General features: G+C 36.9%; 1 long non-coding RNA gene across 1 annotated transcript in view; it reads right to left on the reverse strand.

Moving 5' to 3' along the window:
- LOC139720759 (uncharacterized) overlaps positions 1 to 24,119 on the reverse strand; it is a 42,752-nt gene extending 18,633 nt beyond the window's left edge. Inside the window, exon 1 of the long non-coding RNA XR_011710180.1 lies at positions 23,861 to 24,119. This is a non-coding gene — a long non-coding RNA (uncharacterized lncRNA). The remainder of the gene's footprint in view (positions 1 to 23,860) is intronic.
- Between the last annotated feature and the right edge of the window lie 2,738 nt (positions 24,120 to 26,857).

Raw genomic sequence — 26,857 nt, forward strand, 5'->3', positions numbered from 1 at the left:
TGAAGCGAAGATGAATCGTTCTCTTTGAATGTTTCTTCGCGAAGCATAAGTTTGCTTAAAAGTTATATTGATATTGTGTCTACTTCACATTTTATATAATACACTGGAATAGAATGTCCAATCTTGAGAAGATATAAGAATGTCCTGATAATGGTTCGAAATATGACATACTAACTATTGTCGAATAATTATATCGCTTCAAAGGTTCATAGTAATCAAATCTAAAGTTACTGAGTTTATTAAGGCGGAATTCTGCAAAGTCCAGTAAAGCAATTGTACCTACTTGTGTATGTGCAGTCATTAATTTCCCCTCTCTTCTCATCTCTCTCTCTCTCTCTCTCTCTCTCTTTGCCCGCGGTTAATTCCATTTCCAATAACAGACATTAGATTTCATCTTTATTTTTCAGCCCTGTTTTGCACATGCAATCATCAAATCTTATCCTAGCCTCTGGACAGTTGAAAAGGAAAATCAATTAATCAAATCAACATTTTCAGTCTTTCTTTTTTTATTTGATTGAAACGTGACAATACACGAGACACGAAAAGTCAAAATGTTCTCCTTTTTCCCCCTACGGTACATTTCCTATCTTCTCTTTAAAACAAAACGGTATTTACACGTTGCAAAGCAATCAGCGCAGATGGTCAGCATTAATACTCACATGGTGGACAATATTTGACCTTGATCCAGTTTGCTGCGTTTAGATGAGAAGGCAAAGCTGAGGCAGAAAAACTATGATATGCCGGGAATCCAAGCTCTCCGCAGATGGAATCTAACACCCGGTCAGTGAAGCCGTCTCTGCAAACAAAGCTGTCCGTAGCTGATCTCAAAACTACCAGACCTTTCAGAGGAGAATGTCCCCCAATCAGTTTCACGGCCGGTTCATCTTCTTTCAAAATGATAATGAAAAAAAAGTGTAGAAATTCTCAAACTAAAGATTTACACAACCGTTTACAATTTCCAAGTCATGAACAAATTCGATACAAGCAAATTATCCCAAATTTATTTTGCATCGAATTATGTTTATGAAGAATAGTTCAATCATTGCGCTCTTAGATAATGCAACGACACATTTTGCATCAAGTCCTTTTTTCACTTCACACGACCTTATTCATTTTGGGATTCTCTGAAGTATAAATGCTGAATTGATGTACTCTAACGATGAGTAACAAAGTGTGGGTTCACTCATAAAATATGTGTCGCCATATTTGCTCACTTTCTAACGTATCTGCCGTCCTCCTTGTATCATCCCATGTAGGTGTTTTTCCATGTATAGCAGTGTTGGTGTTTCGTATTTTATAATGAATGCGAACTTGACACATTCAATATGAATTCTTGACGTATCTGTTTCATTGATTATGTATTTCATTTGGAAAAAAAACACACACACACATAATATACTGATTGTTCATAGAGGGTAATAAAATGTAATATTCATACATATGAATGTGTAATGTGTTTAAATATCGGTTTTCTTTTTTAATTATGTGATATGTATACGTTTAATGTCCATCCGATTAATGCTTGGTCATTTATTTTCTATCTTTTCTTCAATTTTCTCCTTTCTGATGTTATGAGAAGTTAAAAAACTGATAATTTACATTGCAGCTGACTTATAATTGTGCTCTTCAGTAATCTCAGCAACTTTGTAGTCTACGCAATACAATATACTACGCCTGTCTTAAATAGCAATCAGGATATAGTTGGTTCTCTGCAGTGAGTGACTACTGCAGTGTTCATGACCTTTTTTATGGCTACTGCTGCTTTGAATGTGAATAGGTAAATAGGTAAATACGTAAAAAGAATCGACAAAAGACTGAATGACATGTAATTTGATTACTGATTTACGCTTCATCAAATTGCTATTCAACCATGCGATATTTGCATCATTACTGCCTTTCAATAGAGAATATAGAATTCACACTCATATGGATCCAAAAACTATTGCTTAAATTAAGACTGTTTTCAAGTATTTGGTCAAAATAAAAATATCATACATATAGTTGGGCCAGACCCAAGTCAAAGCATTTTCACGGCTATCTCCTCGTATTTAACCCATTGCGTGTCAAATTTATAGCCTGTCCATAAGTATGTGTGCAAAATTTGTGTACATTTGACTCACTGGTTAATCCCATTATTCGTTATTACGTTACGCCATTTTATGCTTCGCTATATTGAAGACGACATAAGCGATGCACTTGACTGGATTTGACCCCCACCCTCAATGATCCGTAATTCAGCAGTATTTCGATACTTTGTTATTCATTTGGTACTGCACCAGGAGGAATTATACTTCTAACGTATTGAACCAGAGCAATTTATACAAGCCTAACAATGTTGCCATGCCTGCGACAGGTAAGATCATCGGTCTGCAATGACTATTATACATTTAAGATATTCGAAGTGTTTATTTAAATATTGATTTCATGAGAAAGTAACTGATGAAACGTTATTTTCACTCACATTATGTAAATTAATATTTATCTGCTTAAAGTGGCTTTTACTTTAACAATAACAAGTTACCTTTTAAACATGACGCGGTGACGTTGACTCTGACTGGATATATGTATCTGGAGATTGGATTTATATAGTCGAAGTCTCAGCTTATGTCCAAAGGAGAAGATGGGCGGAGATTTGGCATTATTTACAAGTAGAACCTCACTTTTGGTGCTCGATATTTCATCTTCTGCGGATATTTTAAGGAACTGATTGTTTAAAGATTGCAGCAACAGAACAATCCTCTGGCCGATCCTCGCCCGTATTTCCCATATTGTATTTGCGAAACTATTCTGGTTGTCCACTTGCATCTCGACGGTTACCTCTTTCGAACAATCGATGTTAAGATCTAAAATCATAAACAAATGAAGTGACACAAATAGATAAATGAGAATGAACAAAAATTAATTGTGATTCATTAATATTGTTTCACTAGCCCAGGGACAGACGTTTGGTGGTTGATGAATAAAACAATATGTGTGTTGCAAATATTATTTTGCAACTTCAACGCAGTTACCAGTACTGATGGTAAAAGAAAAATAAAGAAATAAAGTTGTCCGATTACTCTGCATCTGATGACATTGTTTTCTTTTGCTGTTTTTTTTTTAAGATTGTGTAAACTTTTGGCTGTTGTATATTTCAGACGAAACAGATTTCAATGAGTCTATTTATAAAGATGAACCAGTTCGGATTCCTCTTTGTGAAATCTTACAAAGATTGCTGTTTCTAGTTAAGTAGGGTTTTTCTATATCATTTTTATTTGAACCATGCAATTACCAGTTTCCTTAGAATCGGTTCATCACAGGACGGTGGTATTTTTTTTTTATTCATCCACTTGAAACTAGGAAGAAGCCTATACAAAGCTACATTCTTTTGCTTATTATAGTTCGTTATTGTTAATTCTCCCTTTGGTCTAAAAAGGTACTTTTAGAATTTGATTTCTTTCAGAGGGATAATTCAAATCTTTAAGAGGAAATCAAGATAAAAGTCGTTTTGAATGGGAATGACCCTCATTACTACTTACCTATGAGTTCCGATAAACGTGAAGGAGGGAAAGACAACATGACTATCACAAATATCCACTTCTTTAGACTGACAGTCACGACTTTGGTCTTCGTGTTCTTCATCTCTAGTCGAATCATATCAATTGCCGCGCGATGACTAGACGATCTCTCATAGAAAAAATGTGCTTCACCAATATTCTAGTGACAAACAAAATGGCGTCAGTAAATGCAGCTACCAAGTGAAGCTTATGCACCTCAGACAAATCAGACTGACAGAATCTCTCACAAGCTTCCTTCCCTTCGCGTGATAGATTCATTAAAAAAAAAAAAAACAGCCCCTGGATTGTCACGTATCACGCGATATGAGACAAAGGCCAACTATCACTTCTCTCCCTGGCGTGTCTGATGCGAGATGAAAGCGAAAATTAACTCCATGTTCAAGTGGTATGTATACATAATAGAAAGTGAGCATTAATGGGGAAGTTATAGAACCAAGAATGACGTTGCTTCACAAGTCTCCCATTAGGTTGCACGTAAAATCTTGAATGAACGGCACTTGAGAAGAATTAAAAAACAATTCTAACATTGAAATCTTACATTCTTGACTTCTTTTCACTTGTCAAGGTAGTCACCTTATTGATAAAAACGTGATATGACATCATACTTTGATAAGCAAGGAATAATGGATGAGTGGAAAGGAGATGACAGCAAAACCACAATTGATTAGTTTCAATTGATGTGATTGTCAGAGTCATTACTGTAATATGTGAAATTCGAAGGTTTGTTTTTTCACTTCTTATTTGCCCATTGCTGGCTTTGTGATTTTTTTTTTTTTGATTAGAGAAAATCGCAGGTTAATTCAAAAGAATAGAAAATGAAGAGTTTGTTTGCAAAAACCGATAAATCCATATTTGCCAAATGGAGATGTTTGCGATGAAAGGTCAAGAAAAATAAAGAGAATAATAAGAAAATTGTTGCTTCTTTTGACCATAACTTAAAAAATGTACCTTTATTTGTGACCAATATATCATTTAAAAGGTATTATTTTGTACTTTATTACAGAGACCGTACCTCAAATCTTCAAAAATGGACTTATCGGTTTTTGCCAACAAACTCTTCAAATATCACTATATAATTGTACGGTGACAAGTCTTAGCAACTGTGAGATTCAGTGGGATCTTTCTGTCGTGGCAAAAGAGATATACGGTCTTGTAATAATCCATTATACAGCCATAATTACAGTGTGCACATTATCTGCAGAGTTGATACTTTTCATAATGGGGCTCTTTGATTGCAGAAATTGAAACTCCAGGGATCTACTGAGACGAATAGCTCATATTCCAGGTGAAAGCACAAGCAGGAAGTAAAAAAAAATTGTCGATGGTCGCCGTTTAGTCAAGGGTTCAGGAAACTAAACTTTCTACCTCATAAGCGCTGCATTGACAATACGTCTCATGAAAACCACATACACGAAACCCATTATAATGCAATTAAGAGCCGTGAGAATAGATATTATGCCATAGGTAGTCATCTAAAAACAATTAAGACAATTCTCAATGGAGCAAACTGCACCTTTTGTCCTGGAAAAAAAAAATCCTTTCCAAACGGTAATCTTGCAGACAGTGGAATTGACACTCAATGCTCCGGGTAAAGCTAGATTTGTTAATATTTGTCTTGATAGTTGATCCGACAGAAATCTCTCGTCACTTTGTGTGTGAAATTGGACAACTCGGTGGAAATTGGTGTGACTGTAGTCAAATAGTTTAAGAACTTTTACCAGGAGAATGTCCTATTTGGTCTGTTGAATTGTTAGTAAGATTATAACTTTAAGATTAAATGCACTTAAATTGAAAATAGTTTTATTTTTTTTATTTATCTATTTATTTATTTCAACATATTTTGACAGGATAACAAGATCAGCAAGTTAATGCTGTTTTACATCAAGGTCCTGTACAATCCAACTATATAAATATAAAGATCATGTTACATAAATATTAGCATAAAAACCACTACAAACAAGCAATCAGAGCTGAAAGGAGCAATACGTCTAATTGAAATCAGTAGTAACCAGATCTAGGTATGATATAACGAAACAATATGATAAAAAAGGATATATCAAAACAGTGAATAAAATGATGCATGATTATATACACAATCAAACCATTTGGCATGTTTGGTGTACAAAAGGAATGTAAGAACTCTGCCAGAAAGGACTTGACTCAACAAGCCCACGATCATAAAAAGCAGATAGAAATTCTATGTAAAAATCTACACTAATAAATAGATTACATGCAATCTGGCAGTCATGCCCGTTTAACCTAAACAGTCGAATGCATGTGATCATTTGGATGAAAACAATGACCATGTTTATATACATATATATATATATATATATGTATACATTGTATATATATATATATATATATATTTATATATTAAATATATATATATATATATATATATATATGTATATATATATATATATATATATATATTATATATATATATATATATATATATTATGTATATATGTATATATGTATATATACAGATATATATGGGCCGTGACGCCAGAAAAGGGCCCTTAGGGCACTAAATACCGAAAATGAGTTTTCACCTCCACATTGTAGAAGGAACTCTGAAGTATTTAAATATGCAAACCTTTTTCTGAAATTCCACTCCTAAATGCCCCAATTATGACATTCAAAACAGCATGTTTAGACCAAATCCTGTCACATGTTAATGCGTCTATGCATTTGCGCGTAGTTATCTATAGTTGATCTATTTTGAGCATACCAATTGTTTTGTCAAACTTCCGCACCGTTTTCTTGCGTTTCCGCGCAGCGGTACTAAGGGCCCTTTTCTCGTGCACGGCCAATATATATATATATATATATATATATATATATATATATATATACATATATATATATACATATATATCAACATGTTGAGAATTCACGTATTGGCTCCACAAAGAATGAAGAAATAAACTGGTAATGCTTTTTTGGGGGGCATTAAAGAATAAGTTTAATCAATTCGAATTCTCAGCGGCCTTGGCCTTCTTCAGGAGTATTGTCAAGACTAATGGAGAAGGCGGAGGCCGCTAAAAATTCGATTTGCATAAACCCATTCTTTTTTTAGCAAAAAAAAAATGCATTACCAGTTTATTTCTTCTTTATATATGTATAAATGTTTATGTATGTATATATTATATAGATAGATATGTAGATATATAAGTTTTATCGCAAAACTCGCTAACTCCATTCTTGTGAAGTTGATATATTGAGATATATTTGTGATTAAAGCTGCTAAAACAAAGAAAAAAATAAGAAAATACAGGATATTTTTGATCATGACTTCAAAAAAAGTACTTTTTATGTTGCAAGTGAGGTATTATTGGAAAGGATTAATTTTGCTCTATCTGATGATGGACTTTTAGTTTGAAATGTTAAAAATTGCGCTAAGCTCATTTTGCAATGAAATTGTTCATCATTATAATTATACATATTATACATGAGGCAAATCTCTCGTTTGAAAAAGCTACACCCCTGTAGACAATGCCAGTGTATATCTTGGCAATCAAGGACTTAAAAACCAAAGATATAAAACACCTGTTTCTTGACCCTGGCCTAATCTAAGCATCAGTCACCGCCACAGGGGGGGGGGGGGGCACCCGCGAGAGGAGGAGATTGTTTGGTTTTGGCATGGGTTATGTAGCTTCATGGTGCGTGTGTGTGTACGTGTGTGTGTGTGAGTGTATACATTCAGTATCAATGATCGCCTTCTTATTCCTGTATTTTCGTTATTTATGGGTCAAATTTTTTCGTTCGAAATTTAAAACGGATGACCATAGAATTTCTCAATAGAATATAAAATTGAAAACTTTAGAAAGAATAGAGAAAATTGAGTTCACTTTGAATGGTCTGCCACAGGCAGATATCCTTATCATGCTCTTACGTAATACGACAGCTGTTGTAGTCATTAAACCCTGGCTTGGACTCCAGGTTTGCCACGCCTGAGTAGAAAGTTATTTTGCAATGGGCAAATACATAGCCTCCCACTTCTCAAACGAGGACTCGTTAGGGGGGTATAGCACCCCATCAGCTTCGTTTGCCAGTGGGGTCTCGTCTCAAACGGGGGTTTGACGGCATATATATATATATATATATATATATATATATATGTGTGTGTGTGTGTGTGTGTGTATGTGTGAGTGTCTTTGTTTGTGTGTGTAATTCATCTCACATGTGACATTACACTTTGCTTCATCTTCTATTAAAGAGAGATATATTCTTTATGTAAACAAATTTAATATGGTAAGGAGATTTTAATATGCCAAATAGGCTACTCATAGTTCTCCTCTATTAAACCCTCTATGACTTAGTTTCCTTTTATATTTTTACGAGTAAGATTATATCATGAGGTGTTTAGTAATAGTGACCGCTGTTGAGACAAGGATTGTCGCCCCTTCAAGGAATGTCGCCCCCGGCTCGGGGCGACAATCTTTGACGGAGTTGGCGTCAAAGATTGTCGCCCAGTCAAAAATTGTCGCCCAGTCAAAAATTGTCGTCTGGCGACAATCTTTGACGGTTGTGCAGTTCCCAATTTTTTACCTCGATGGCGACAATTTATGATGGCAAAAAAATTCTTGCGACAAAGATTGTCGCCCCGTCAGAGATTGTCGCCCCCGGCTCGGGGTGGTTGCTCCGGTGTTATGTTTTGGTATGATGGGTATGACTGGTAAGTTATGCTTATGTGTGTGTGTGTGTGTGTGTGTGTGTGTTTGTTTGTGTGTGTGTGTGTGTGTGTGTGTGTGTGTGTGTGTGTGTGTGTTGGGGGCTGTATGGTATGTGCTGTGTATGATTTGTAGGTGCGTACAATAAGTAACTTCTGTATGCGTTTGCGTATAGCTGTGCGTTTGTGTGTGTGTGTGTGTGTGTGTGTTTGGAGTATAATAATACAATAATGTAGAAACTGTGCATGTGTGGTGGTTGTATAGTGGTAGTGGTTTGTTTGTCTGTGTGTATACGTGTGCCTGTATGCGTACGTGTGTCTGTTTGTGTTTTTGTTTTGATGTTTGTGCGAACGAACTTTTTTGAGCAGCAGGCACTACTGTGGCAATGAATATGCCGAAAGGGTGTGTACAGTTCTGCTCGAGGTGAGGATTTAGCATATGACGTTTTGCGGGATATTCAGAAACCACTCTATGAGATGTCAAAGAGCATGCAGTTCTAAGGGGTATCAAAAGTTTATTTGACGAAAATCGGTTTTGAAATGGCTGAGAAATCCAAAAACAAGGTGTAACAAAGAGATCCTAATAAAAGGAGTGGCCTGTCGCCTTTTATTATTATCACTTTTTTGGATATCTCAGCCATTTAAAAACCAATTTTCATCAAATAAACGTTGAATCCTTCTTGAAATTACATGCTCTTTCATATCAAAGAGGTTTCTCATTATCTCACTTAGGAATGTTCAAAACATGAATTCCCATCTCAACCAGTACTGTACAGTTCCTTTCAACGTGTATGAGCACGTCGTATTTGTAGAGTTCACAGCAGCGTTGATTTCAAAATAGTATGGGTGTGTCAATTTCAGCGTTGAGGCGGGCTAGGAGAGAGAGAGACCGAGAGAAAAGGCATACGGGGGAGGTAACCTCCCTAAATGTTATCTGTCTTTGTTCATTTTTCACTGTAGTCATATTCTTTCATCAGTCTTAACTACAACTTCCATATCACTATTCTTTGTCAGATGCACCCCGCCAATACTTACGTATTGTAAACAAACACCAACAAACACTCAAACAAATCCTCATAATGCAAATAAACCACCTCAACACTTTTTATTGTTTTTCCTTGATATTAATTGATTTCATTCAAATCATTCATAAATCAACCCATTCTAGGTGTAACATGAACAAAAACGATACAAATGCAATTCAAAACACAAACAAATCCGTACTACAAAATCTCACTTCAACGTAGATAACTCGATTATAAATCAACCTCACTAACAATTTCTTCACGACAAAGTTCTGACATGTACCAAACCTATATCCTTTGAATATATTGGTTTGGATCATGTAACACCTTCTTACTTACAAGGGCATATACATAAAAAACACACAAATGTATTGTACAAATCTAGAATCAAATCAGTCATAAAAAACCCGACCACCCCCCCCCCCCCCCCACCGAAACAAATCTACATCTATCCTTAATATTAAATCCTACCAAAATCTGTCATAACATTTATTACTATCCTTCTTCAAATCAAATCCCCAACCCACCAACCCCCGATTAACCAAAAACCTAACTCATCCCACACCCACATTCACCAACCTACATACATACACACACACCCACACATACACACACACGGGTGTTGTTCGTTATTCCGAAGGTTCGTTATTCCGAAAGTTCGTTTTTCCGAAGGTTCATTTATCCGAAACACATAATTCCCTATACCTAGAGGTTCGTTAATCCGAACATTTGTGGCGTTATTCCAAAGGTTCGTCAATCCGAAAATGAAATTCGGAATAACGAACCTTCGGACTAAAGAGCCTTCAGAATAACGAACCTTCGCAATAACGAAATGTAACCACCCTCCTCCCACACATACACACACCCGAACCGATGCCACCTTCCTTCCTGATGAAACGACTTCCCAATGTTGATACATAAGACATAATGGACCGTATGCATAAAAGCAGCATCCGCCCGCACGCAAGCACCACTCCGATTTTTATTATACAAATCCGTCAAACTCATCAAACTCAAAGTTGCTGATAAAATCAATATAACGTTTATGACAGCAACAGCTTATCCCTCCCCACGCGCAGCCAAAACACATACGCTGACATAATAAACACATTCTTCCATCATATACACTAACACATATATACACACACGCACACACACTCATACACCCACCCACACACACACACACACACGCACACACCACAAACACGCGCGCACAAACGGACACTAAATTATCATGTGCGCGCGCACATACACACTTCCTTGAAACCTCACCATGACTTTTTACATGGCATGTTACATGGATGTAGCCATGTAGTTGATATTTCAATGACTATGTCAAGAACGATATAGCCTAACAAAACTTGCTTCGAGGGCGGGCGACAATCTTTGCCGCCAGCCCTCATCAAAGATTGCCGCCAGACGACAATCTTTGACGGGGCGACAATCCTTGTCGCAACAACCGCTATGTTTCAGCAGTAACTCATTCAGTATCATTAACCTAATCGCACTTTATAATTGTCATAATTAACTTATTCATACACCGAGTTCACAACCATTTTTCATTGATCATAAAATCCCACCACTCAAGGTCGTATATCGTTTCTTTTTCTACCTCTTTTATGTAATACACAAACACAAACACAAACACACACACACACACACAAACAAGCACACACAGTCAAAACCCAATCAATCTCACTGGTATCTTAGCACAGACGTGCCTGGTGATTTGCAGTGTTATGAATGTGACTCTCCTTTTATTGTATAATGCCAAGTTACCGATTGTATTACAATCTCGTTCTGAATAATTAATATAATGTTTCTTTGTGTCTTTCTAAATTTTTCAACATCACTCCATTTTTGTTTGTTTGTGTGATTAGGCAGTTTTTAGAGGCCCATTTTCATATAGGGAAAGCATGATAGGATGGTGATAGTAGATGGTGATATTGGTTTTTTTACAAGAAAATAAAAAGATTCAGAAAAAAATAGGCATCACGTAGTGTAAATATGTTTTCAGAAAAAAAAAGCATGAAACGATATTATTAAACTCTACAAGACTCTATCCAACCTGAACTTGCTCTGACTGCCACAATTTTAAATCATCATTAATAACCTTCCATTGCATAAGATAATAACAGAATAAATTCAAATCTTGATTACCATTAAAACATTCGTTGATACTCAAAACAATCAGATACTATTTAGAATAGTATCATGGGAGGAAAGAATATAACCTATGTATAATAGAGAGGGAGAGTATGACGTACACCAGTGAAGAAATGAAAGTAAAACGGAGGCAAAACAAGAAAGAGAAACAGCAAAAATAAAAGAGTTGATAGTAGATGAAAGAGTAGTAACAATCGAAAGATACAGGTAAGGGAGTCAAAGCTTGGGAGAAAATAGCCTGAAACTCCGAATATTATTACTAACAATAATTTTAGCAAATTATTCATGAGCACTGAGCTCATGTCATTACATGTCATTAAGTATTGCAATTCAAAATAAAGATTCTCACTGCTTTCGAAATTCTGTGTAATGCAAATTCTGTGTAATGCAACATTGGCCAATACCTTTTATGTGGGGCGCATCTTTACTTTCAATTTCAGTCTTCTTGTACATGCAATTACATTTCCTGATTAAAGAATATTCAGTGCGAAACATTTGCCTTTTTATGGGTGCATTCCTGTCGGTGTGCGATAATCTTCAGAAAAAAATCATTCTCACAGAAGTACATAGGCGTAAGGGCAAAATGAAACTTTCCTATATTCTCATACAGAAATTGTTCTTATGACTTTCAAAAAAGTTATTTGCTAACAAAGTTATCCCAGATGATATCACTGATTTTCAAGTCCATCATAAGAGGGTCGTGCTGTTCATATCTGCCAACATTCGTGTACTTAGTATGATCCTGTGTCTCGTGGTTCGTCGCAAATTGGTCGTTAGTTCATCTGTACTTGTTTTGAAAACAACATAGCGGCGTGCTTCTCCTTAGTTATCTTGAGAGCTGAATGCAGATTATAATGGATCATTCAGACAAGTCGCAAAGGGGTCGCGTTCTTCATTTCTACTGATATTCGCGTTCTTTGGGAACAAGACAACTGTTTTATGCCAACTCGGGCATTTCTTCTAGTTTGCTAGGGTAGATTGATGCAGAATATACTGGATCACTCAAAGGAGTCAGAGGATCGCGTTTTACATTTCTTCGGATATTCGCATACTCAGTGTGATTCTACGTTTCTTGGTTGGCTGATTGGTCGGGTGTACTTTTTTTTCATCGGGATTTGCTTCGAGAAGAAGGTAGCCATCTCCATCTAACATTTTTAATTTATTCGGATATTCTCATACTTTAGATTTTTCATTTTCATCCAACTCTGGCAATTCTCTTGGTTTGTCAGGGTAAATGGGTGTAGAATATAATGGATCATTTACATGAGGTGCAAGATTGTCGCGTTTTGCATTTCCTCGAATATTCACATACTCGGAAAGATCCCGTGTTTCTTGGTTGGCTGCTGATTGGTCGGGAGCAGCTTTGTTGCGTTTTTCATTTCCTCGAATATTCACATACTTGGAATGATCCTGCGTTTCTTGTTTTGATGTTGATTGATCGGGAGTAGTTTTGTTGGATTTAACTTCAAGAACAAGATAGCCATTTGCATCCAACTCGGGCATTTCTCTTGGTTTGTCAGGGTAAATGGATGTCGAATATGGTGGATCATTTGATAGATGAGTTGCAAGCTGGACACGTTTTTCATTTCCTCGAATATTCGCATACTCGGAATGATCCTGCGTTTGTTGGTTGGCTGTTGATTTGTCGGGAGCAGTTTTGATTTTGTTACGTTTTTCATTTCCACGAATATTCGCATACTCGGAATGATCCTGCGTTTGTTGGTTGGCTGTTGATTGGTCGGGAGCAGTTTTGTTGCGTTTTTCATTTCCACGAATATTCACATACTCGGAATGATCCTGCGTTTTTTGGTTGGCTGTTGATTGGTCGGGAGCAGTTTTGTTGCGTTTTTCATTTCCACGAATATTCACATACTCGGAATGATCCTGCGTTTGTTGGTTGGCTGTTGATTGGTCGGGAGCAGTTTTGTTGCGTTTTTCATTTCCACGAATATTCACATACTCGGAATGATCCTGCGTTTTTTGGTTGGCTGCTGATTGGTCGGGAGCAGTTTTGTTGCGTTTTTCATTTCCACGAATATTCACATACTCGGAATGATCCTGCGTTTGTTGGTTGGCTGTTGATTGGTCGGGAGCAGTTTTGTTGCGTTTTTCATTTCCACGAATATTCACATACTCGGAATGATCCTGCGTTTCTTGGTTGGCTGTTGATGTGTCCGGAGTAGATTCGTTGGAATTAACTTCAAGAACAAGATAGCCATTAGCATCCAACTCGGGCATTTCTCTTGGTTTGTCAGGGTAAATGGATATAGAATATAATGGGTCATTTACGTGAGGTGCAAGATTGTCGCGTTTTTCATTTCCTCGAATATTCACATACTCGGAATGATCCCCTGTTTCTTGGTTGGCTGCTGATTGGCCGGAAGCAGTTTTGTTGCGTTTTTCATTTCCTCGAATATTCACATACTTGGAATGATCCTGCGTTTCTTGTTTTGCTGTTGATTGGTCGGGAGTATTTTCGTTGGAATTAACTTCAAGAACAAGATAGCCATTTGCATCCAACTCGGGCATTTCTCTTGGCTTGTCAGGGTAAATGGATGTAGAATATGGTTGATCATTTAATAGATGAGTTGCAAGCTGGACACGTTTTTCATTTCCTCGAATATTCGCATACTCGGAATGATCCCGCGTTTCTTGGCTGGCTGTTGATTGGTCGGAAGTAGATTCGTTGGAATTAACTTCAAGAACAAGATAGCCATTAGCATCCAACTCGGGCATTTCTCTTGGTTTGTCAGGGTAAATGGATGTAGAATATAACGGATCGTTTACATGACGTGCAAGATTGTCGGGTCCTGCATTTCCTCGAATATTCGCATACTCGGGATGATCCTGCGTTTCTTGGTTGGCTGTTGGATGTTCTGGCGCAGTTTTGTTGCGTTTTGCAGTTCCTCGAATATTCGCATACTCGGAACTATCACACGTTTCTTGTTTTGCTGTTGATTGGTCGGGAGTAATTTCGTCGGGATTTGCTTCGAGAACAAGATAGCCAGTTTCATCCAACTCGGGCACTTCTCTTGGTTTCTCAGGGTAAATGGATGTAGAATACGGTGGATCATTTAGATGAGTTGCAAGCTGGTCGTGTTTTTCATTTTCTGGAATGTTTGCATACTCGGGATGATCGCGCATTTCTTGGTTGGCTATTGATTGGTCGAGAGTAGTTTCGTCCGGATTTGCTCCAGGAACAAGAAAGACACTTTCATCCAACTTGTGCATTTCTCTTGGTTTGTCAGGGTAGATGGATGTAGAATATAATGGATCATTTACATGAGGTGCAAGATTGTCGCGTTTTTCATTTCCACGAATATTCACATACTCGGAATGATCCTGCGTTTGTTGGTTGGCTGTTGATTGGTCGGGAACAGTTTTGATTTTGTTGCGTTTTTCATTTCCACGAATATTCACATACTCGGAATGATCCTGCGTTTCTTGGTTGGCTGTTGATGTGTCCGGAGTAGATTCGTTGGAATTAACTTCAAGAACAAGATAGCCATTAGCATCCAACTCGGGCATTTCTCTTGGTTTGTCAGGGTAAATGGATATAGAATATAATGGGTCATTTACGTGAGGTGCAAGATTGTCGCGTTTTTCATTTCCTCGAATATTCACATACTCGGAATGATCCCCTGTTTCTTGTTTGGCTGCTGATTGGCCGGAAGCAGTTTTGTTGCGTTTTTCATTTCCTCGAATATTCACATACTTGGAATGATCCTGCGTTTCTTGTTTTGCTGTTGATTGGTCGGGAGTATTTTCGTTGGAATCAACTTCAAGAACAAGATAGCCATTTGCATCCAACTCGGGCATTTCTCTTGGCTTGTCAGGGTAAATGGATGTAGAATATGGTTGATCATTTAATAGATGAGTTGCAAGCTGGACACGTTTTTCATTTCCTCGAATATTCGCATACTCGGAATGATCCCGCGTTTCTTGGTTGGCTGTTGATTGGTCGGAAGTAGATTCGTTGGAATTAACTTCAAGAACAAGATAGCCATTAGCATCCAACTCGAGCATTTCTCTTGGTTTGTCAGGGTAAATGGATGTAGAATATAACGGATCGTTTACATGACGTGCAAGATTGTCGGGTCCTGCATTTCCTCGAATATTCGCATACTCGGGATGATCCTGCGTTTCTTGGTTGGCTGTTGGATGTTCTGGCGCAGTTTTGTTGCGTTTTGCAGTTCCTCGAATATTCGCATACTCGGAACTATCACACGTTTCTTGTTTTGCTGTTGATTGGTCGGGAGTAATTTCGTCGGGATTTGCTTCGAGAACAAGATAGCCAGTTTCATCCAACTCGGGCACTTCTCTTGGTTTCTCAGGGTAAATGGATGTAGAATACGGTGGATCATTTAGATGAGTTGCAAGCTGGTCGCGTTTTTCATTTTCTGGAATGTTTGCATACTCGGGATGATCGCGCATTTCTTGGTTGGCTATTGATTGGTCGAGAGTAGTTTCGTCCGGATTTGCTCCAGGAACAAGAAAGACACTTTCATCCAACTTGTGCATTTCTCTTGGTTTGTCAGGGTAGATGGATGTAGAATATAATGGATCATTTACATGAGGTGCAAGATTGTCGCGTTTTGCATTTCCTTGAATATTCGCATACTTGGAATGATCCTGCTTTTCTTGGTTGGCTGTTGATTTGTCGGGAGTAGTTTCGTCGGGATTTTCTTCGAGAACAAGATAGCCATTTTCATCCAACTCGGACATTTCTCTTGGTTTGTCAGTGTAAATGGATGTGCAATATACTGGATCATTTAGGTGGGTTGCAACATAGTTGCGTTTTTCATTTCCTAGAATATTCACATAATCGGAATGATCCTGCGTTTCTTGGTTAGCTGTTGATTGGCCGGGAATAGTTTCGTCGGGATTCGCTTCAAGAACATTTTCATCAATCTCTGGCTTTTCTATTTCCTTACCAGAGTAGATGGATGCAGAATATGATGGATCATTAAGGTCATTGAAAAGATGATCAAGTTTCATATTTGTACTCATGTTCGCATATCTATGGCTATCCTGCGTTTCATTTTCATCCAACTCGGACATTTCTCTATTCTTATACTCGGAGTGATGCGTTTTTTCGATGCTCGCGGACTGGTCGGCCGTTAAAGACCTTCCCTTGCCAATGCCATCAGCGTCTGTCTTTTCACGACTTGCCTGAGGTTGACATTCATCGACTCTTTGCAAGTTGGCATTGGGATGCAGGTAATCGTCAGCATCAACTTTACTTTCATCTGTACCGATATTTGTAGGCCGAGCAAATGTGATTTCCATCTCTGCAGGAATTGAGGCATCTTTTAGGCTGCTTACTTTCCCCACAGTAGGGTAATGCTGAAAAATAAATTAGAAAATGAACAAATTGGATAGAGGAGACTCTCGCTAGAATGAACACTGATGTGCTCTTCGAGGAAATTTGATGCTGTCCCTGTTTTCCTTCCATACATGTCTCATACTTTTGAGCTATACTTTTAAAATTAGATCGGCTTTCACAACAAAAGTGTTTAAACGAACTGAATCTCGCAACATTAGATTTCTTTAATAGTAATCCTTTACAGTACACTTCCTTCGTGAGGCACGAGCCCTTTTGCCTACTTGAGCAAATTTTGCATTTCCTTAGAGAAAATGACAAAAAGTTTACGAGGAAAACACTGGGTTAAAAATAATATATTATGATAAAAACCTGAAATGGCATTAAAACGATTTATCCTGATATTACTTACATCAGGAGAACACACAAATTCCTCAGGAAACTTACCATACTCTACATCAAAACTTTATTTTCAGTACACAAATCTTCGGGCAATTGGCCCATTGTCAAGTGATTTACAGACTGTAAATCAATTGTGACCCTGTTACAGAAAGACTCCGTTCCTTGAGACTCTGTCACTTCAGTTCAGTTGACAAGAGTACCCGAAAAAGTATGTATTGTAAATTAAGTGTTGGTGTACAGCATGGTAAGTTTCCAAAGAATTGTTCTGTTCTCTATTGATTCTGCTTGTCTAACACGTGGACTACGATAACATCTGAAATCTCAGAAAACATGCATTTCGCTCTCCCTTTTGCTCTCCTTTTTTTTTTCTCTCCTTTCTCTCTAAATCAGGCAAAGTCCTCTAATGCTATGATTATCGCTCCATTGCTACAACTCCCTTCCACCATTTCAAAGAGAAATGATGGAAGGTTTGGAACACTTTACAGCTTCACTCAAGACTCACATTTTTACCAGACTTTCAATTACTAACTTGAAAGAGTCTGTGCCTTTTATTTTTGTTTTTTGAAAAGGTGTATGGCGTCATACAAACGATGTGAATCGTCATCATCGGCATATCTCCGACTGCATATTACACATTCCTTGTAGTTATACTTTTTGCAGTTTGCTTGCGTTTCACTTTGAAGCTTCCGCGCTGGCAGGTTGTACATAACCTCACACATAATACTTTGTAACATTTGTGCAATGCGTTTGTGTTGACAGATATAACGAAATATCGACTTTAACGGCGAAAGTGGTTTGGTCCTGACTTCCTCGTTATATCTTATTTCCCCGAGTTTCTGGGTGGTTGCTAGTTCGAATCAAATTTCAATCTTTAATTCAATTTTGCATTTGTAATTCATTTTCTATGTAAGTTCTTATTAACGATTCACTAAAGAATATAATTATATGATTTAAAATTGATAAATACAAATTAGGTGAAATTCCAACTGAAAGGACAACTGTCTTATTGAACACAAAGGTATGTATACAATAGTACTGCACTATTTCTAAAGTAAGAGAAGTACGATTGGACTCAATAGGCAGGCTTGTTGAGTCGGCCCGAGGACAAAATCAGATACAGGGAAACATGGAGGAAGGATATTTATTTAGACCATAATTATGATTGAGGGGAAAAGATACAAAAAGAAAAGAACACATAAACAAATTTTACTTTGAAACACAGACAAGCATTCACAATAGTTCGACTGTAACATCTTTAACCAAGAGGAGACGCAAGTATAATTCATGTAGAATCTTTGCTTTTTGACGATGACCACTTTGTTACAATAGGGTGTCATTACATTTGACATCGATCTTTGTGACTATATATATGACGCAATTATTGATTGAATCATAGCTTTAAGAGAGGAAATGTTTTATCTATGCGACGTCTGTCTAGGTTAAAACCCTTGCCTTTACTTCCACAATACAGAAAAAGTGAGAACTACAATGCTCTGTTTCAATGTCGTAATTACTCTCTGTTTTAAAAATACTAGGGACGAGGACAGCTTTCAATTAGTAACGGGAAGATATTTTTTTTCTTAACGGTAATATTGGTGCAAGAGTGAGTGGAGGCATTTCTTACTTGAATATTGGTGCTCCGTTTCTTGATGAACTTTCGAAGAATACCAGTACCAATCATTGAGAGAAGAAGAAATCCCACGACAATGGAGCACGTAATAGTTGCTTCTCGCATTGACAATTGAAGACCTGAATATAAGAATGACCCAAGTCCAATATTTGGCCAAATTTAGTTTGACATGGGAAATTATAGCTTATACATGAACTCATCTTGTGTATTACTGATAAACCCTAATTACACCCGGAAGTGCCTGAAATGAATGAGTGAATGTAAAAATAACCTAAGTCCCATGTTATAGCGCCCTCTCTTATCGCTCCTTGTACAGGCCTATTCATGTATACGAAAAATGAACATGACTTGCTGGATAGTGATGAGGAGTTAGGTTAGGAAAAACAAAAGCATTAGTTAGAATGGAAGCAAAATAAAAGCAAAATGCTTTAGAGCAGTGGAGAAAGGTACAAAAAATACAAAAGAACCAAGTTCCTGTCAGTGGAATAACACAAAATTATTTGGGAATCATGTGGCAAAAATGCATGTTTTCAGTGCGCATGTTAGTAATAGGCCTATGTATGGTCTGAATTTAGGAGTAACTAGAGATGTAGCAAATCAATCAATTTTAGAAAATAGGGAAACTAGTGAAATGATAGCATTTTCACCTCACCTTTGAACAAATGACCAAACGGATTCAGAGAATGTCTAGTCATACGTGTGTATTATGATTTTATGAAGATACTTTCTCGCACAGCAGAGACATGGGAAAAATTGTGACATTTTGCAATTTAAACTTGACCAATGACCTTTGACCCTTGACCTTGGGTATGTGCAACCAGGGACAGCTTTATCCATTTATTTATCCATATGCAAAGTTTCAGCAGGGTACCTCTAGCGGTTACTTGATTGTATTGTCCACATGTTATTGCTTATAAGAGACATATGAAAGGCATTTCCATTCATTTAACACATACACTTATGCGCATCATAGGTCCATGTATACGTGTCGACATGCACACACACAGATACACACACGTGATGAATTAGCATAGTGATGAGGGTCATTATACTAGACAACTACATTTTTGTAGGCCATACGGACTAAAAGCTGAAAAAGTAACAAAACTCTCTTATCTATTGCTTTTATCATACCATTAATATAGCAGCCTTTCCTGTATATACAAGTAATTCAAAGAACGACCCAAGTCCACCACACAAAATGACATCTCCACAATTAATGTAAATGTTAATTGTGATAATATTATATGTACTAATTTGTATATACAGTGTCGCCTTCCCATCACAGTTAAATCGAATATTATTGGACAAATAAAAACGATATGAAGGTTGGGTTTTTTTTTAAGTTTACTCGAAATGACCTTCCATGGACTTGGGTTTTTCTTATATTCAGATACTCAGTGGATCCCTCCGATCCTGCAATAAAGACGGCATATTTATTGTCTTATGTCATGTATGTCAGGACTCGTTTTCCTAGCGAATAAAACACACAAATGCAAAATGAATAGACATTTCTCAATACAGAACACAGTCACACAGCCCCGTTTGGTAGCAGACGTTAGACTATGCGTAGCAATTCGTGTCTTTCTGTGACCACAGAAAAAAAAAAGTTAGATTTTTTTTTTAAGGTGGATCACCAAAAAAAAAGGAGGAATGACACATTTTGATTGATTTCGACAATTTGATACCCTAGTGAAGCTGATAGTTTTTAATGACCAACATTCATGAAAGGGATCGAATAGTTTTATAATAATAATCATAATTAGACAAATTTGTATAGCGCATGCAGCTACTATGTAAATATTATACTCTACTGCGCTGTGATGTAACAGGGCTCCTGACATTATTACTGATTAGACACACAAAAAATAGGTAACAAATGAATCAAAGGCTTTTGGAAAAAGGTAAGTCTTCAACAAAGATTTGAAGACAGCAAGTGATGGGGCCTTCTTCATTTTCTCAGGTAATTTATTCCAAAGTTTTAGAGCAGCACAACTGAAGGCACAATCCCCAAAGTTACTTTCGCTTTTAAGTGAGGTTGCTTAAGAAGCAACTTATCCTGAGTACTTCGTAAATTATGAGAATATGCATGATATGAATGTGATTTCATTGATATCAAATCTGATAAATAACCAGGTGCTTGACCATGCAGTACTTTATAAACAAGCAACAAAATTTTAGATATAATTCTCTGCCTTACTGGCAACCAATGTAACTTCATCAGAACAGGTGTAATAAAAAAATATGTAAAAATGTAGATGAACTGGACACAAGTCTCGCACATGCATTCTGAACACGCTGAAGCTTGGTTATCTGTGAATCTGGTAAGCCAAACAATAGCCAGTTACAATAATCAAGCCTACTGCTAATGAATGCGTGAACAAGAGTTTCAGCGTCTTCCTGGCTCAAATATCTACGAATGTGACGCAAGTTATGCAACATATAAAAAGCAGACTTGCATGTGGTCGACATATGCTTCTTCATGTTTATACGAGAATCAAGCCATACACCCAGGTTTTTCACAGAGCTCGATAGTTTTGGTTGAGACCTAATTACAGGTTTCTAACATTTATAACATTTTGGTGAGATAATGAAAAACCTATTATGAAATATGAAAGAGCATGTAGGCCTAATTTCATGAGGAATTCAAAGTTCATTTGATGAAAATTGGTTTTGAAATGACTGAGACCTTTTATTATGATTGCTTTGTTTTACTTTGTTTTTGGATGTTTCAGTCATTCCAAACCCGATTGTCATCAAATAAACTTTGAATTCCTCTTAACATGGTATGCTCTGTATTGCTGTATTTCATGATTGTTTTCCTGGTATCTCGCATGAAGTTATAAGCCCAATTCTCATCTCCACCAATACAGTACCATCCCTTTAAACGTTGTGTTTTATTTCCCATTTTGGATCCAGACGTACCCAATGAATGATCACTTTTGTACTCCTTTTTTTTCTGAGACTAGAACACGTTCACATGGACGTACTAGATGTGTTCATGATTGATGCGCTGTACTGGTATTGTAGTTCCGGTTCCAGTGCCAAAGGAAAAGCAATAAACACTTAATGATACTGGCCTGTCTGCTCACGTGCACAGGATTAATCTTGCTGCAAAATGCCTGTGTACAAAGTTTCTCCCTTTTTTTTCGTGTTGGGGAGGAGCATGACTACTTCTTCTTTAAAAAGGTAATCAGCTCAAATATAGCAGAATACATATGAAATCATTTTGAATGTTAGAAAAGACCCGGTAGCGTGGGGATATCATGCAATGGGAAGGCTGGGTCTTATACCACTAATCTCAATGTTAGCACACACAATAGCGGAAGGATGTTGACTGGACTGCCGGAGTATAACGTTACACATAAGCACACACGTCGATGCCCATTTCGCAATTCTACTACATAGGTTAGCAGGACTGTGCTTGTTGTGGATTTCGAGTGCACCCAGATAGGCTGCAAATGAAGATCGATTCATTCGGGCCATCCCTCTTACCACACGTTATCGAGTCCTTAAGAAATAAATGCAGCATGTATAAATCATACGCATGATATTCAATAATATTTTTTCCTGTTTGATTGAAATGTGTTCCACAAAAACGCTTAATACTTCAAATTTGATGATCATTGTTAATCCTCATAATTGAGTAATAAACAAATTTCATCCTATTAAATTTCCATGCTTTTAGAAGTGCTGCCAATAATTAAAAAAAAATCCTATTTCATTGTAGTCCGCAAAATACTGAATAAATGAAGGGTGAAACTGTTGTCGTATCCACTTAAGTATCAAGGCCCAATTCATTTAAATTATTTTGTTGTTATCATCGCTTTTATGCAACGGATTTTGGAACAATGGTAGGCTACAGTCGAGGGTAAGAAAGATGACGATAAGACAAACTTATCATCGGTTTTTTATGGTAAGACGAAAGTTTTATGCAATAGCGCCCTGGTCATTCACCTGGGAATTATTGTGGGCGTGTATTGTAGCATTATACTCTGTCAAGGAGAGTAGGCCTACTATGCAGCTATCGGAGCTAATTCCTCTTCATTTCATTGCTTTTGAAGTAGTTGATTTTTCATAACAATGTCTGCAAATTACGTCCCCTCCTAACACTTTCTTTTAATAAAAACAGATCAGAGCTTAGTTCATTTCACATGGCAACAATGTCCTTTGATAAGTAAGGACATTGGTCATCATTGCCATGATCTTTGGATAAAAATAATGTAACGCCGTTGGTTAATAATTCATTGTTGGCTTTACCATGGCCATTTTAATATTTTCTAATTGGCCAGGTATTTGTTTATTCATAAAATGAGCTGAACGAGATGTGGCGAACAACAACAACAAAATATCTATGGAAAGACAATACTTGTCACGAATAGTGTCAATGAAGTATAGGCCCGATGAGAATGAGCATTTACGTTCAACCGCTTGGCAAGATGGAGCTGAAGATGTTCCAAACTGGTGATTGTGTTGTGTTGAATGACGTTAGACAGAGCAAAGTTTATCGAGAATACTTACTCCCGATTTTAAGTAGTACGTCCGTGTAATAAACACTCGAATATATACACGTACCACAGAAAAGATTGTATAATTCCCCGGAATTTAGCTCCAGATATTTGTACTAAAACCAACGGCTGGGCTTCTGTGACCTAGTTGTGGACTTCTAGTCTTAATGTTCGATTGCCTATAACAAGTGCAGAAGTGGCTCCACTTGGAATTCAACACTATCATCATTCCAGGTTATTCATGAAGGGAATACCGCGGACGTATATTGTAGCATTATACTGTATTATTAAACGGAGAGTACTTATAGCTGTTGGTATTGAGGCTGCCTGTTTAGAGGAAGTTCTGACTACTTCCCAGTGATTTTTTTTAATCCCCAGTAATTTGAGAGAAGAAACTTTCATGCTGTCGTTGGGATAGATTATTGCTTTTCAGTGCTACGTTGAAGTACAAATACTGTCCTTGAGACAAATAAACGCCGGCGTAAATTCTGTACAATTCACTGCACAATGGAAATCTGACGAATTCCTTTGATGTTACAATATGATCAAAGATGTTAAATTGAGGATTTACCATTGACCGCTTGGCACGATGGGGTTGATGCGTTCCAAACTGGTGACTGTGGCAATTCACCATCGTTAGATGGCGTCATACAAAAAAGAGTTGAACTACCATTGATGGTGTAACCCTTATCACAATTCAGGGTAACTATGGAGCCAAGCCGCGTGGTGTTTGAATCCCATTTTCCGTGCAAAACGTTACCGGGGTGACCACATTTCATCTTGGTACCTGGAGAAGACAGAACGGAAGTAGATGGCGTTATCATTAGTCAGGAAGGCCAGTCGTTAAGACACAAGAGTAGGGCCTACGTGTCCATGTGGATTACCTTGAATACTTACTGTAGTAAGGATAAGGACAATTTTGTTTATGTATTTCATTTCCTTTCTTTGTCTTTGTAAAGGCATTTTGCCTACTTTTGTTGGTCCAGCAATTAGTTATTACTTCTTCTTTTTTAAAGAAGAGAATGCAAACTCAAGCTGTGTTATATAATCAGTCTCCTCCATATTCTATAGATTTTGAATTTGTATGTGTCAATACATTACAATTATTGTATTTGAATTCATAGTGGTTTCCTTGATTACAAATGTGTACTGATCGTGTGTTTGGCCTACATCAAAAATATTGGAAGTATCAAACGCAATATTACGTTATCATATTGAATCTCAAAATTTTCATGTGCTCTATACAATATTCCCACAACTATCCTATCGTGGATATAATGAAGGATGATTCCAATTTGAAATTACCAAGAATGTATTACGATATCGTTGTGGTTGTATCAATTTAACATTTATGAGCACATGTTGCCACTATCTGTTTCAACAAACGTGAATTTAAGCAGTGTTTGTCGATATTTCTTTATTTCTATCCACCTCTTGCAACCTCTGCATAAACACACTAGGTCACTTTGTAAACATGAGTTAAATACGGATATACACTTGCTATGCAGATAGGAACAACGCGAATTATTCTCACCCTTGCATTGTATAGTTGACGCTTTAAAGTCCATGACTTCTATGAATGTCTTGAATTTAGTCCCCTCCTATTCTTTTCTTCGTGCTCGATTCAATTCACTTGGCAACAATGCCCTATAAATAAGCAATGGCGTTTATTATCATTGCCATGACCTGTGGATAAAATGTAAAGCCGTCGGTCATTTGATTGCCGGTTTATGATCATTTCAATATTTTCTTAGTGACCAGGTAATGATTATATTTGTTCATTCATATAGTGAGCTGAACGAGATTTGACTAACAAAACAACAACAACAACAAAATATCTATGAAAAGACACCTTATCACGAAAAGTGTCAATGAAGTATAGGCCTAATGAGATTGAGCATTTACGTTTAACCGGTAGGCAAGATGGAACTAAAGCGTTCCAAACTGGTGTTCGTGTTATGTCTGATGACGTCACACACAGCAACGTCGCACTACCGCTGGGGACGTGTCCTGTATCACAAGTCAGCGTTACCGTAGATCCAAGCTTCCTTGTACTGAAATTCCACACACCGTGCGTTACATTACCAGGGTGACTACATTTCGGCTCGTTACCTAGAAAAGACGTGGAATGATTATTAAGGATATTAATATCAAATCGAGATAGGCTGGCCTACAGGATAATAATAAAAATAATCTTAAGGGGTCGGTGCATTTTAGTGTTAACCCACACTTTTGTGAAAAATGAGTTACATGCATTTACACCATCCTGAATCACTGCTCTATAATCCCTAAAAATGTCATCTTGAAATTTAAGCAATAAATGGGTTTTAATGCCGGCATCTTTTTGCCCCGAAAATTAATCACATCTTATAGGCAGGAATATAATGCTAAGCCACACTTTTCAAGATGGCGACCTCCATGGTAGCAGACAGAAGGGTGTCATAAAAATATCTAAATCTGAACAGTGAGGAAACTTTTTTAAATGAGTGATTCTGATTCATAACATAACTTGTACTCTTCTGCCAGTTATGGAAATGGAGATGAGATAAACATTAATGAAATTTTAAGCATTTAATGAATATTTTTTTTTTATTTTTGTACTGTTGGGGTTAGCACTTTTTTCATGCTAATTCTACTGATCATGACATTTTACGCCATTTTTCTATATTTTTGTTGAACTTATCAGGAAAATACCACAATCACTGGTTTTAGGAGTATTTTAGCATTGTGCATTATGACCTATAAGAAAATTAATCAACATTCATGGTCTGTCCCAGCACCTTAACGTTTCATTAGTGGGTTAGCACTTCATTTATGCTGACATTTCGCTTCAAAAGGAAAGCTTCCTCAAAATTAATCAGTAGTGAAATAACTGATGAAATATATTCAAAATATAAATCTTCATTTGTTATGTGTGTTTTTTTTCATCGAAATGACTTATTGTAATAAGTGTATTGTCTCTAAATTTATGATTTATTTCCCGATGCTAGTGTGATCTGAAAACGTTCATATGGGTAAAAAAAAAGAAAAGAAAGGATAGCTGGATGTTTGGACATGTGCCTTATATGTTAGTAATTCTACCAGTGTTAGATCACTAGTGAAACAACATTTGAAATTGTTATTGATTAATTTGTAACTTCTTTTGAATAAAATGCAATTTTGCCATGCTTTCACAGCCATATTTAGGGGGATTAGCTTAAGACAGTAGAAAATGGATGAAAACAAAATGCATTTTTAATATCGATTAATTTCCCTCAAATTAAAAAAAAAAAAAATCCTGCCGCTGTCAATACAGCTGTGCTTCCCTGTAGTTTCTTACATAACCGAGACACGATACTTACATGTTTAACATCCTTTGAAAGGATGTTACATTTATGATATAACTGCAAACATTATTTTTCAAATCTAACGCTGTCGTATACAATTCATAGTTCCACGTTGTTGATACCTCTATACGGTTTCTCAATATAAATCAATAAACTTTGAAAGCCATCAAACGGAATTTAAAGCATCAATGCTGATAGTATAGTGTCGTTTTTAACGTAATCTAATTGTGAGTCAATAGCTC

Source organism: Diadema antillarum, unplaced genomic scaffold (assembly GCF_040938485.1).
Source record: "Diadema antillarum isolate AM-2024a unplaced genomic scaffold, OU_Dant_1.0 scf00000133, whole genome shotgun sequence".
Lineage (NCBI taxonomy): Eukaryota > Metazoa > Echinodermata > Echinoidea > Diadematoida > Diadematidae > Diadema > Diadema antillarum.